This window comes from Geospiza fortis, unplaced genomic scaffold (genome assembly GCF_000277835.1).
Source record: "Geospiza fortis unplaced genomic scaffold, GeoFor_1.0 scaffold117, whole genome shotgun sequence".
Classification (NCBI taxonomy): Eukaryota; Metazoa; Chordata; class Aves; order Passeriformes; family Thraupidae; genus Geospiza; species Geospiza fortis.
In genome coordinates, this window is record NW_005054500.1 from 271,188 (window position 1) to 281,944 (window position 10,757).

General features: G+C 49.6%; 1 protein-coding gene across 5 annotated transcripts in view; it reads left to right on the forward strand.

Annotated features, from left to right (window-relative positions):
• Positions 1-10,757, forward strand: part of ARHGEF9 (Cdc42 guanine nucleotide exchange factor 9) — a 170,670-nt gene that overhangs the window by 45,408 nt on the left and 114,505 nt on the right. The gene's annotated exons all lie outside the window — the stretch shown is intronic.

Consider the following 10,757-nt stretch of genomic DNA (forward strand, 5'->3'; position numbering starts at 1 on the left):
CCGCGCTCCTCACACACACGGCCGGGGGGGTTTGTGCTCCCGCAGGGCTCCGGCGGTGCTGGCCGTGCTGTGTGCGGTGTAGGCAGCAGCCTGCACCACAACGCGTTTGTTTGGGGTGCTGTGTAAGGCTTTTCTGCCACCCAGCAGCACCTCGGGGACTTTGCTGCCGCCTTCCACCTTCGGAGTACCCGGAGGGATGGGAGTCCTTCCTCTGTCCTCCTTGTCCCGCACTGTGCCCCTCTCTGCCCCGTGTCAGGGATAAAAGTGGTGCCTGGAAGCCGGATGGGGCTCTCGCCTCCCTTTCCCCCTTCTCCCCGGCGGCTGCTGAGCCCCGCTGGGGATGGGCTGGCATGCTGCAGGACAAAGTGCTTTCCTAATTGCCCCAGCGCAGGACTTGACGCCTTCTTGCCCTCTCATCTTCCCAGATCCCTTCCGTGCTGCCGGCTGTGTTATTCTGTTCTCATTAGTCTAATCTTTGCTTTCTCTTCGAGAGAAATTACAGTGGTTACTGTAGGGTGTAATAAAAGATATTTTTGAGGAAAGTAAAACTCCATTAGTTGATTTTGTAGCAGGAATTCCCCAATATTGCTCCTTCTAACAAGGGAAAAGTAAGAGAGCTGTGGTTTCTGTATTTTATACAGCAGTTCAGCAGCCTCAGCAGTGTTTGGAGATACTCCACATATCTCCAGATATCTGACAATAAAAAAATTATTTCAAAGCAGCGAAGTAAAACTGAACCAAATAAGATAAATGCAGTGAAGATGTTTGCAGTCCCTGGTGGTGAGGAGTCTGTTTTCCTGAGGGTTCAGGGCTCCTGCCCTTGGAGCACAGGGATACTGGGAGCACCTAAAGCCAAGGTCCCGCCAACACTTGGTCCCTACAAGTTCTGCTCCTTCAGCAAGACAAGATGTGTTGGTCCAGGTGTGCTGGCCAAGTGCTAGTGTGGATAGCAGTATTCCCTCCAATGCAGATTTCCCTTGCTGTCCCCACTGATAAGTTATTTGAAATTTTAGTACTTCAGATGTTGATCATTTGGTGGACTGTGCTAAACAAGTGAGTTGTTCCACACCAGGAGTAGCTGCATTTCAGTAATTGAGTGGGAATATTATCACCTCAGTGTGCTGGCTGAAATGTACTGTGGAACTATCAGCCAGCTCTGCTCCTGAGTGAAGGTTGGCTGCTCTGTTTCCATGCAGTGCAGAACCTCAGCCTTTCATCCTGAGCATCACTGAACCCATTTCCATGGGCATTGAGTCTCTGTTATGGTTTTTCAGCTGTCTTTTTTACTCCAGTATTATTTTCTCTGTACTCCTGAAGACCAGCAATACACATTTATTCTGGCAGCATCCCTGGACTTCGTTCTGCTCAGGCACATTGGTGGAAACCTGGATTTTAGCCTGGTTTCTCCCAAATTCTGCACAGCACTGATTTATTCAAAATGCTGTTTTCTGTCGTTCTCAGCTTGGGTTCAAGACTCAGATCTGCTCCCTTTCAGAGTTACTCATCTTTAAGAAGCATGTCACTAATGCTTTACAAGTGATAGTACCTTTTGTTCTTGTGGCAGGTGTTTTTTTTTTCCAAATCAGCCCCTAAACCCAAGCTATTATTCTAGCTATATTCAAGCTATAATAATATTAAGCTGTTGGAGCTTCTTTTTTCCCTCCTTTGCATGTGCTGCTTCCCATTTTTTATACAATTAATCTTTTGCTAATTATGCTGGCATCCCACGGGGGTGTTTTCCATGCTTCACTGGTACCACGTTGCTAAACTCTCTAGTATCTGTTCCTAATCTAGAAAAATGCAACTAATTGTCATTGGTAGTGATGAGAATCAATCTGCACATCTGAGCAGTGTGTGAGTGCAATGATTATTTGGTCTGGCATTCTTCAGAGGGTATTGATCCAGTATGGTAATCAAATGAGCTGGATTAAATCAGGACAAAATTCAGCCTCTTCTGGAATAGTTTTTTATCTGACAAGGGCAGAGTTTTTTCCCAAGTTTTTGACTGTATTGCAAGTAACACAAGTGTGAATCTTCCATGGTGCTTCCTCACAAAGGATCTCCTTTTGGGTTTAATGTTGTGTCTGTGAAAGTCTTGGTGAGTGCAGCCATCACCTTCAATAGGTGCAGTCCCAGCTTTTTTCTTTCACAGCCATAAATAGTGATATTTTTACACTGCCTGTTGTTGAAATAGTTAAAATCAAGCTGCTGTTGATATTTTCCATTTCTCTCATGAGCAAAAAATAAAACTCTTGTTGTAAATCATCACAACCCAAAATATGGTGAAAATGAATTCAGTGAATCAAAGGGCCAAAAGCTGCAAGTGATGGAGATGCCCGAGTGGGGCAGGTCAGCAGCATTTTTCCTCACTGATTCCTTTCCACTTGTCAGTCTGAAAATCACAGGGTATTGGAAGCACAAAGTACTCTTTGCACTCCACAATCCTAAAAATCTCAATGTGAAGTCTGGAAAAGAGAAGTAGAAAAAAGCAATTTGGGTTTGACTTTCAGTTTTGAAAGTTTGGATAAGCAAAAGCAGCTGGTGGAGAGCTGCCAGGCCAGGGCAGGATGGAAAGAGGAGCTTGTGATATCCAGGCCTTAGGGAAAAATGGGACTGAAGAGGCCCAGAGCAGTTTTCCTGCAGAGATCAAAGGGAGCAGGGAGTGCTGGCTGCTGCTGGAGCAGTCCCAGGCAAGCTCCTGAGTGCTGTGGGTGTCCTGCAGAGGATGCTGCCTGCTCTCCATGCCCTGTGGCCTCAGCAGGGAGGGTTTTTCCAGCAGAGTGGGACATTTGGGAGTTTGTTCCCATTCATCCAGGTCTCCTGTCAGGTTGGTGCTTGGCTTGCCTGAGCTCTGCATGGAGTGGAGAATTCCATGGATGCTGCAGGGCCATGGAGCCCCCAAAGCCCCAAGTCCATCCCCCCAAATGCATTTCTTTGTGGGATTTTTCTTACATAGTTGCTGTTCACTTTTCCATTTCTCTCCCACTTTGGGGCTGCTTTCAGTTCCAGCCTCCTGCTAGTGCTGCTATGCCAAATGTCCAGGTTAATAAGGAGCTGATGCTGTGGTAAATAAAAATGTTTGATAAATCCGTGCTCCATGCTGGTGATTGTCCTTGTGTCAGTCCCAGGAGGGGCTGGGAGGAGGCCTGGCTCCATTTCCATGGAGGTCCCACCTGCTGGATAAGGGACACACCAGTAACTCCTCTGTCTCTTGACATACATCAGGGATGTCTGGAAAACCCTGGGAGGGTGCCATAGGCATAGGAAGCAGGATTTCATGGAGCTCTGAGCAGGTTGTGCTTGCTGGGAAGCCACACACCCCATGTGGTCACCATGTCCATCTGTCCCTCCTGCTCAGGGTTTGTGTTCGAGCACCGCAGCCTTTGCAAACCACAACGGTTTTTAACTGCTGAGAACCTGATTTCCTTCTATCTCATCAAAGGGTTTTTCTTTTTTGAACACTTCTTGAAAAATCGCTGAAATGCTTCAAGCTGACATCTTAATGTATTTATGACATTAGCTGCTTCTGCTCTGGAATGGTTGCTCTGAATCTCTTTGAGCCTGGCTGTTATTTTGAACATGACTAATTCCCTGAGTGACTAAGCTCTTAGATAATAGGAAAAATTCATCAAGTTATCTCGAGCTCCAATAGTTTCTATTGTTATGAAAAGACAACTTATGAAAAAAAAAAATAAAGATGCTTATTATGTAATATGGGCAGGGAGAGGAGAGGTGAGTATTGGTAGGGACTGGCCGAGTGCTGTGTCTGGCAAAGGCAAGAGTGCAGGCTCAGGCTGTGGCATCTCCAGCTTAGTCTGGATGAGAAGTTAAGAATTCCTTGACTGGAGCTCTGGTGACTCCCACTGAAGCCAAGGAGTTGTGCTCTTGTACAGAAGTGTGTTCAGAGGGGATCCCAGCCCCTTCCTGCCCGTTCTGCCACGCTGCAGAATTCCTTGGGTGTGACCCAGGATAACGCTGGGCACACAGTGAATTGCACCACACCTTCTCTGCCTGGTTGTTTCAGGCAGCACCTGAAGCGCTCACCACTCCTGCAGGGCTGTGTTCCAGGCAGCACAGCAAACCTCAGCTCCATCCCCCTGGATTTTCCCCTTGGTGCTGCTGATCCCCAGCACAGAGCTGCCCGTGTGCTGCTTGTGCCAGCACAGCACCAGGCACCTTCCTGTGCCTGTGTGTGCAGCTGTGTCCCACACAGGGGGCATTGTCCCTGTGATCCCTCACAGCCAGGATCCCTCTGGCACAGCCACTGTCCCCTGGGCTGTCACACATTGTCACAAACTGCAGGAGGGCAGCGCTGGCCGTTCCTGGAAGGCAGCAGCCTGTGCTCAGTCACTGCAAGGAGTCCCACTGAGCTGGGAGAGGGAATGGAGCCTCCTGGCATTCACCTGCATTGCTTGGAGAAAGGAAAAAAAAAGTAGAGAAAGGCTCTAAAGTTCTTTTTTAATGCTGATATTGCTGATAAAAATGAGTGCACTATGTTCTATTCATACACCTACTGCCATCCATCTGGAATTCCTACTTCATTAGGTTGGCTTGCAGTGTTTTCTTCATTAAAAGAGTGCCAGATTCAATAGGCTGTTCCCTCTCCTTTTTTTGGGAGGCAGAGAGAGGGGGAGAAAACGATTTATATGAAACACATCCAATTCTCTGGGTTAATTTGTATGAAGAACATGAGACCTATGGGTCAGCTTCTTAATGAGATGGTTTTTCCTTTTCTCAGTGTCTTGACAAGGAGAAGCCCAGGGAAGCCAGAGCCAGGTGTCACAGGAGGGGGGTGAGGAGGCTGCAGGGAGCTCTGGCTGACTGCTTTTCCTCCTCATTCCCTTGCAGGTGCTGAAATGCACCCTTTGATTTTCATGCCAAAGAGTTTCCCTGTGCCTGTGCAGCTGAATTTCTCTGGGTGACACTGACCCTGAATTCAGAATTCAGAATTTAGTTTTCTAGCATGTAATATTTTTTTTTTCCACACAGCACTTTGCCCAGACATGTGCTGATGTGAGGATTCTGCAATTGAATGTCAGAGTGCCTGGAGGGAGCACTTGTCTTCCCCCAAGGAAGGGACCTGGCTTGCATTTTTCTGCACTTTGGGCTTTGCTTTTTTTACCTTTTTCCAGGCTCAACAGTGAGCCCAAAAGTTGAGAAATGAAATTAAGGAGTAAAGGTCTCTGTGTTCCTTTAGGCCAGAGGCTGAGGTTTTTTCAGACAAGGAGAGCTTACATAAGGTTGAGCATCTGAATTGGATGGGTCCTTTTAAACAGAACTTGCTCAGCCCCTGAAGTCTTTCTCTGTGACCAGGGTAATGGGTGTTACCACATCTGATTTCTGTTGGATTTGAGGGGGTTTTATTTTCTTTTTCACCACTGGGAATCTGAAGATGCTTCTGGAGTGCAGGCTGGAGTGTGCAGTAGATGCAAAGAGAGCAGAAAGCACTCCAACACCATTGCCAGGGGCAGGAGATTTTAGCCTGTCTTAATGCTTTAAGTTCAAGTCAACTTAAAAATAGAAGATTTGTTGCTCTCAGTGCAATCCAGAAGAGCACAATGGACTCAGCCCCCCCTGACAGGCTCTCTGTGCCATTTCAGCAGGGTCTGTGTAGTGTCCCAGGAGCTGTGGCACTGGTTCCAGGGAGACATCTCTGCTGTGGCTCAGCTGCTCCCCATCTTTGGGTGGAATTCTTGTGGGTTTTTTTCATGGAATGCTTGGACTAGTGACCAGGAGATGCTCAGGTCCTTCCCCACGGCCTCTGAGCTTTGTGCAGCTCTTGGCCAGGTGGTCATGCAGGTGCAGCTGAATTCAGCCTCCAGCAGTGCCCTGTGTGCTCTGAACAGTGCAGAAGTGGGCTTAGGAACTTAATTTCTTCTCTTTCCAGCACTCCTGGCCTTGCCACAAGGGCATCTTGCTTCATGTGGTCCTTCCCTGCTCTCTCCCATGGTCCACCTTCTCTCTCAGTTTGCTGCTTTGCTGGCTCTCAGCTTATGCAGTCCTTCAGAAAGAGGAAATTACTGGAAGAAAGGGCCAAGTTCATGTGGACAGTGAGGAAGCTCTTCATTTGAGGGATGGAGTGGGCAGGCAAGGAACTGTGGGTGCCTGGAAAGTTGATTTTTCACAGCCAAAATCAGGCCCAGGTCTCTACAAGTATTGCTCCATTTTGCAGTATGGGTAAGGAATTTTAGATGTTTGGGGCTTTTTAAAGCTTCCCATGAAACCATTCCATAAACATAAAAGATTATGGAGATTCCTGAGGAAAAAATCTGCCTTTGCAGCAGCTCTGTAGCTCACAGGCTGGTGCCTCCCATCTGGCCCAGGATGGAAAGAGGGCTCTGTCAGGCATTCTGGGAAGAGAAAGGAAAAAGAGGCAACTCCCAGCTTAAGGAAATCCTCCTTTTTGGACACAGCAAATCATAATCTCACTGGCCTTTAATCTCTGAAACCCCGAGCTTAATTCCTGCCTAGATTTAGGAAAAAAAAAAATTTAATGGTTTTCTTATAATCTCTGCTGGAGTCTGTGAGTCACCCCCTGATGTCCAGTGTCACAGCAGCGTTTGTGAGCACCCAGTGTGGGACACTGGGAATGGAGGAGCAGGTGCCCCCACATCCCTGGGAATGGAGGAGCAGGTGCCCCCACATCCCTGGGTACCACGGATGCCTGTTCCTTCTTGGGGGCAGGATTAATTCAGGTGAAAAGTTTAAACTTCCCTCATGGTGCCCCAAAGCTCTGGCGTGGGGCTTGTGCTCCAGGTGGGAGCACAAAGGAGCTGAAGCAGTTCAGGGCTGACAGTCACCAGCAGTGTTTTCCCCTTGGCCATGGGTTTCATCCATCCAGACCAGTTTTATTCCTGCTCAGAATCAGGAGCCATACTGTGTTGTGTGAAATTTCCCCCAGTTCACTGAGACCTAGCTCCTTTGGCCAGAGGGCAGCAGATTTGGGCTCCTCCTGTCCCATCCCAGAGCCCTGCCACACCACTTCCTACAGTGGCATGGGCTGAATTCTCTGGTTAATTAAGGTTAAGAGTTTAGTGGCTCATTTTCTTAGTTAATAGAAGGTGGAGCTGGTATGTTGGGACAGAACTCTGCTCCTCACATTCAACTGGAATTGTTCATGACAGACTAGAGCCCTGACCAGTCTAAAGGAAACCCAGCAGGGCACAAGCCCCTGCCACAGGAGCATCTAACTCTCCAGACTGCCTCTGAGGAGTCTGTCTGATTTATTTTGTGTTTGTGGTTTTACATTTCTTCATGTCAGGCTTCAGTTAGTTTTAACAGTAGGAAACACAACATAATGAGAACACGATCTTCCTTTGTAATCATGACACAATCTTCAGTCTGAGTTTCTTCTTCCAAGGTTAGGCATCTAAAATAAGTTACTCCACTCTGCCTGTCCCAGAGTGGAGGTTGTTGCTCTGTGCAGGGATTGACAGCAGGACAGGGAATTGGAGCTGACACCGCGCACAGCCCCACGCCCCTGCACTGTCCTGGCACCTCATGGTGTGGGGACCTGGGGGCTGTCCTTGCTCGGGGAGTGCAGGAGCTGTCAGCATTGCAGCCCCAGATCCTGGCTGCTGTGTTTGCCGAGCCTGGAATGGGATGTGCTGATTACTGGAGACATCCATTGGAGGGAGACGTGGTCACAAGGCTGAGCCCGGCGCGTTCTGCTCGGGAGGATTTGGCATCATCCGTTTCCTTGGCTTGCTCCAGAATTCCAGTCTTGTAATTAGTGTCAGTGTAGGGCCCCTCTGTTTGTTGCTCGGGTGTCCGGGATTACCTGTCCTGTTCCGTGTCCATCACTTGGGTGCGGGTACAAAGCGGGATGGGTGTGATGTGAGCGGAGCCCCGGCTCCTTCCCCGCTGCTGTCCCTCCCGGAGGTGCTGAAATTCCACCCTCCTTCCCTCCTTTCTGGTCCAGCACAAGCCCTGGCTGGTCCTGCATCACCAACTGTGCTCCCCAGGGCTCCTGTAGCGTGTTCCGTGCACTGAGGGATGTGTGGTTTATGTAACTGATACAAATCTTCCCCTTCCTCCTTTCGCTCTGTACAGAACCTTACACCAAACTTCCCAGAAAGAATTCTATGAAGTTCAACTTCACTGTGGTTTTATATAAACCCCTGCTGTGTAGGTGTGCTTTATCAGGAAGGCTTCTAAGAGAAGGTACTATCCATTTTCGTAGTGAAATTAACATTTAGTGCACGCAGAAGGCATGGGAAATTATATAAAGCAGCAAGTACTGTTGGGAATACTGCGAATATAATTTAAATAGAAGCTTCTCTGCAGTAAATCTGTTTGTGCTGCTGTTACACACACAGAGCCTCCTCCGGAGCCCCAAACCTGTCCCTGGATGAGAGGAGGCACCCGGGGCTTTCCTGCCTGATCTTTTAGGGGGTGCTGGACCTGGGGAAGGGGATGCTGTGGCTGAGCCTCCCGGATGCAGCATCCCCCGGGCTGCAGCATCCCCCGGGCTCCCCAGGGCAGGCAGCACAGCAGTGGGGTCCCCACAGCCTCCCGTGGTGGGGTTTGGGGCCGGCAGCCCAGGAGGGGCTGGCTCTGTGGCTGTGTTTGTAATCCCTGCCCTCCCCCGCGCTCTGAGTGGCTCAGCTCTCACAGAATGCCAGCCCAGCGCTGCCAGGCTCGGTGCTGGCAGTGAATCCCTCCCGTTGGGCTCCGGAAGTGCTCAGTGAGCATGTGTGAGGTGTGCACCTTTGTTCTGGAGGGTTCCCAGCCTCTGCTGCTCCCCCTGCCCTGCTCTGGCTCCCCTGGATCCCTACAGAGTTTCTGCCTTGAAACCTCGCTGGCACCTCCAGGAGGCAGAGCCAGGGATGGGCTGTGCCTGCTGAGGGTGCCCAGGCCCTGGGGGGGTGTGGACCAGCAGAACATCCCCACCGGGCTGCTTCTAACATTTCCTCTGGGCTCCACACCCAGGCTGCCTCTGTGCTCGCTGCAGTTTAGAGGAAAAGATAAAGTGGCCATAAAATCCCTCTGAATTCAGGCTGGTTGTATGTTTTGGGGAAGTCGTTGCTGCTTCTGAGATTGAAACTGGAATTTCCTGGCTGTTTTCGTAAGTTCAGGTTTATGGTTTGGAAAATTGCCTGTGTTGTTTTGGGAAAGGATGGTAGCAATAATAATAAATATTCCACATCTATTACGTGTTGGAACAAAACAATCTCCGAGGTCCCTTCCAACCCAAATCATTCTATGTTTGCTATTCTGATTAGTCTAAAATTACATCAGACAGACTGGCTATCCTAAAAATGGATCCTTGATAGAAAATGCAGGTTTGGAAGCTGGGGGTGAGGCAGATCCATCACCTGGATCCAGCCTGGCATGTGTGCTAACGGGGCAGCCTGGGGCAGCTCTAAAGCAGCTTCCTGTGATTTTACAGGTGAAAAAGGGCTTTTCACTGCCCTCCTGAACGAGAAACTCCCTGCCTGGATGGAGCAGGGGCCTCAGATGCTGGGGGGAGCCTCTGGCTGGCACTTATCACCCAAAATAAACCACCTAAGGAACCTGAACTGTTGTTGTTTCTAATGCTGCTCAACACAGGCCAGCCGCTGTATCTGCAAACACATCACAGCCTGCACGGGCTCCAGAGCTGGTCAGAAATGAGCAGGATGGTGCTGGCTGAGTGCTGGTCTGGCACAAACCTGTGGGTCTGAGTGGAGGCCATCGAGGGAGGCCCTGTGAAGACCCAGTCCTGACATGGTCTCTCCTTTGACGGTGTTTGGGGTGGATACAGGACCCTCCTGGTTTTGAGGGAGCCCTCTTGGCAAAGAAAGAAAATGAAAGCAAGCTTTGCATTAAACAGCTGGGTTTGGTGTTGGTGCTGTTACAAAAATTAATCCACAAGCACCAGAGGTTTATGTCCAAAAAGGAGACAGAGGAGTCCCTTCTGGCTTTATTTGAATAAAGGGAGAGGCCATGGGACATTCCCCTGGGATCTCTCAAATTTTTGGAGGATGGTGAGCTGGGGCAGGAGCATCGTCCCCTGGCCCTGCCCCTTCCCCAGGGAGGACACTGCAGGACAGGCTGCCCTTGGTGGTGGGGTTGAAGCATGAAGCTGGCCAGGTTTAGACATGAAAGTGCTGCCCAGCTCTCCCCGTTGCTGCGGGAGAACAGACCAGGTGCTGTGCGGTGCCTGTTGGCCTCGTGTCTGCGTGGGAGCGTTCGGAGGCGCAGCTTTCCTGGAAGGTGCCGTGCTCAGCCCCCGGATGCACATTTTAGTGCATTATGCATATGCATTGGCAGCATTTCTATATTTGTCTTTGTCTGGAAAATCATTTGCTTTTTCCAGCTGAGTGTATCTGGTCTGTGTGCGTTGTGATGCCTCTCTGAGGTACCTGCTGGTTCTGGGAGCTCAGATTGGGGTTTGGGATAGCACCTGGCACCTGGACCATAAACCCTGAAAGTGTGTGTGTGATTTTAATGTAGGAATGAGCATTTCTGGCTGCTGCAGAAGGAATAAAGGTCCTCCATCTGTCCTCCCTCCCTTTATTATAGATCTCTGTCTGTAGAGTCAGAATTCAGTTTAACTCTTAGCTGGAGACAGCCAGCACAGTGCTGAGGGGAGAGGTTACAGGATTCGTGATGGGAGAACGATTGCACAGAGCTAAACCGTGATTCCCCCTACCCAACTCCCACATTTCAGGCTCACAGCGAATTCCCAGGTTACCATGAGTTGCCTTTTTGTTATTTTAGCCGGTTTGCTCCATCTCCCCTCCCCGTTCCCAGCGGGCTCGGGGCTGTGTTTT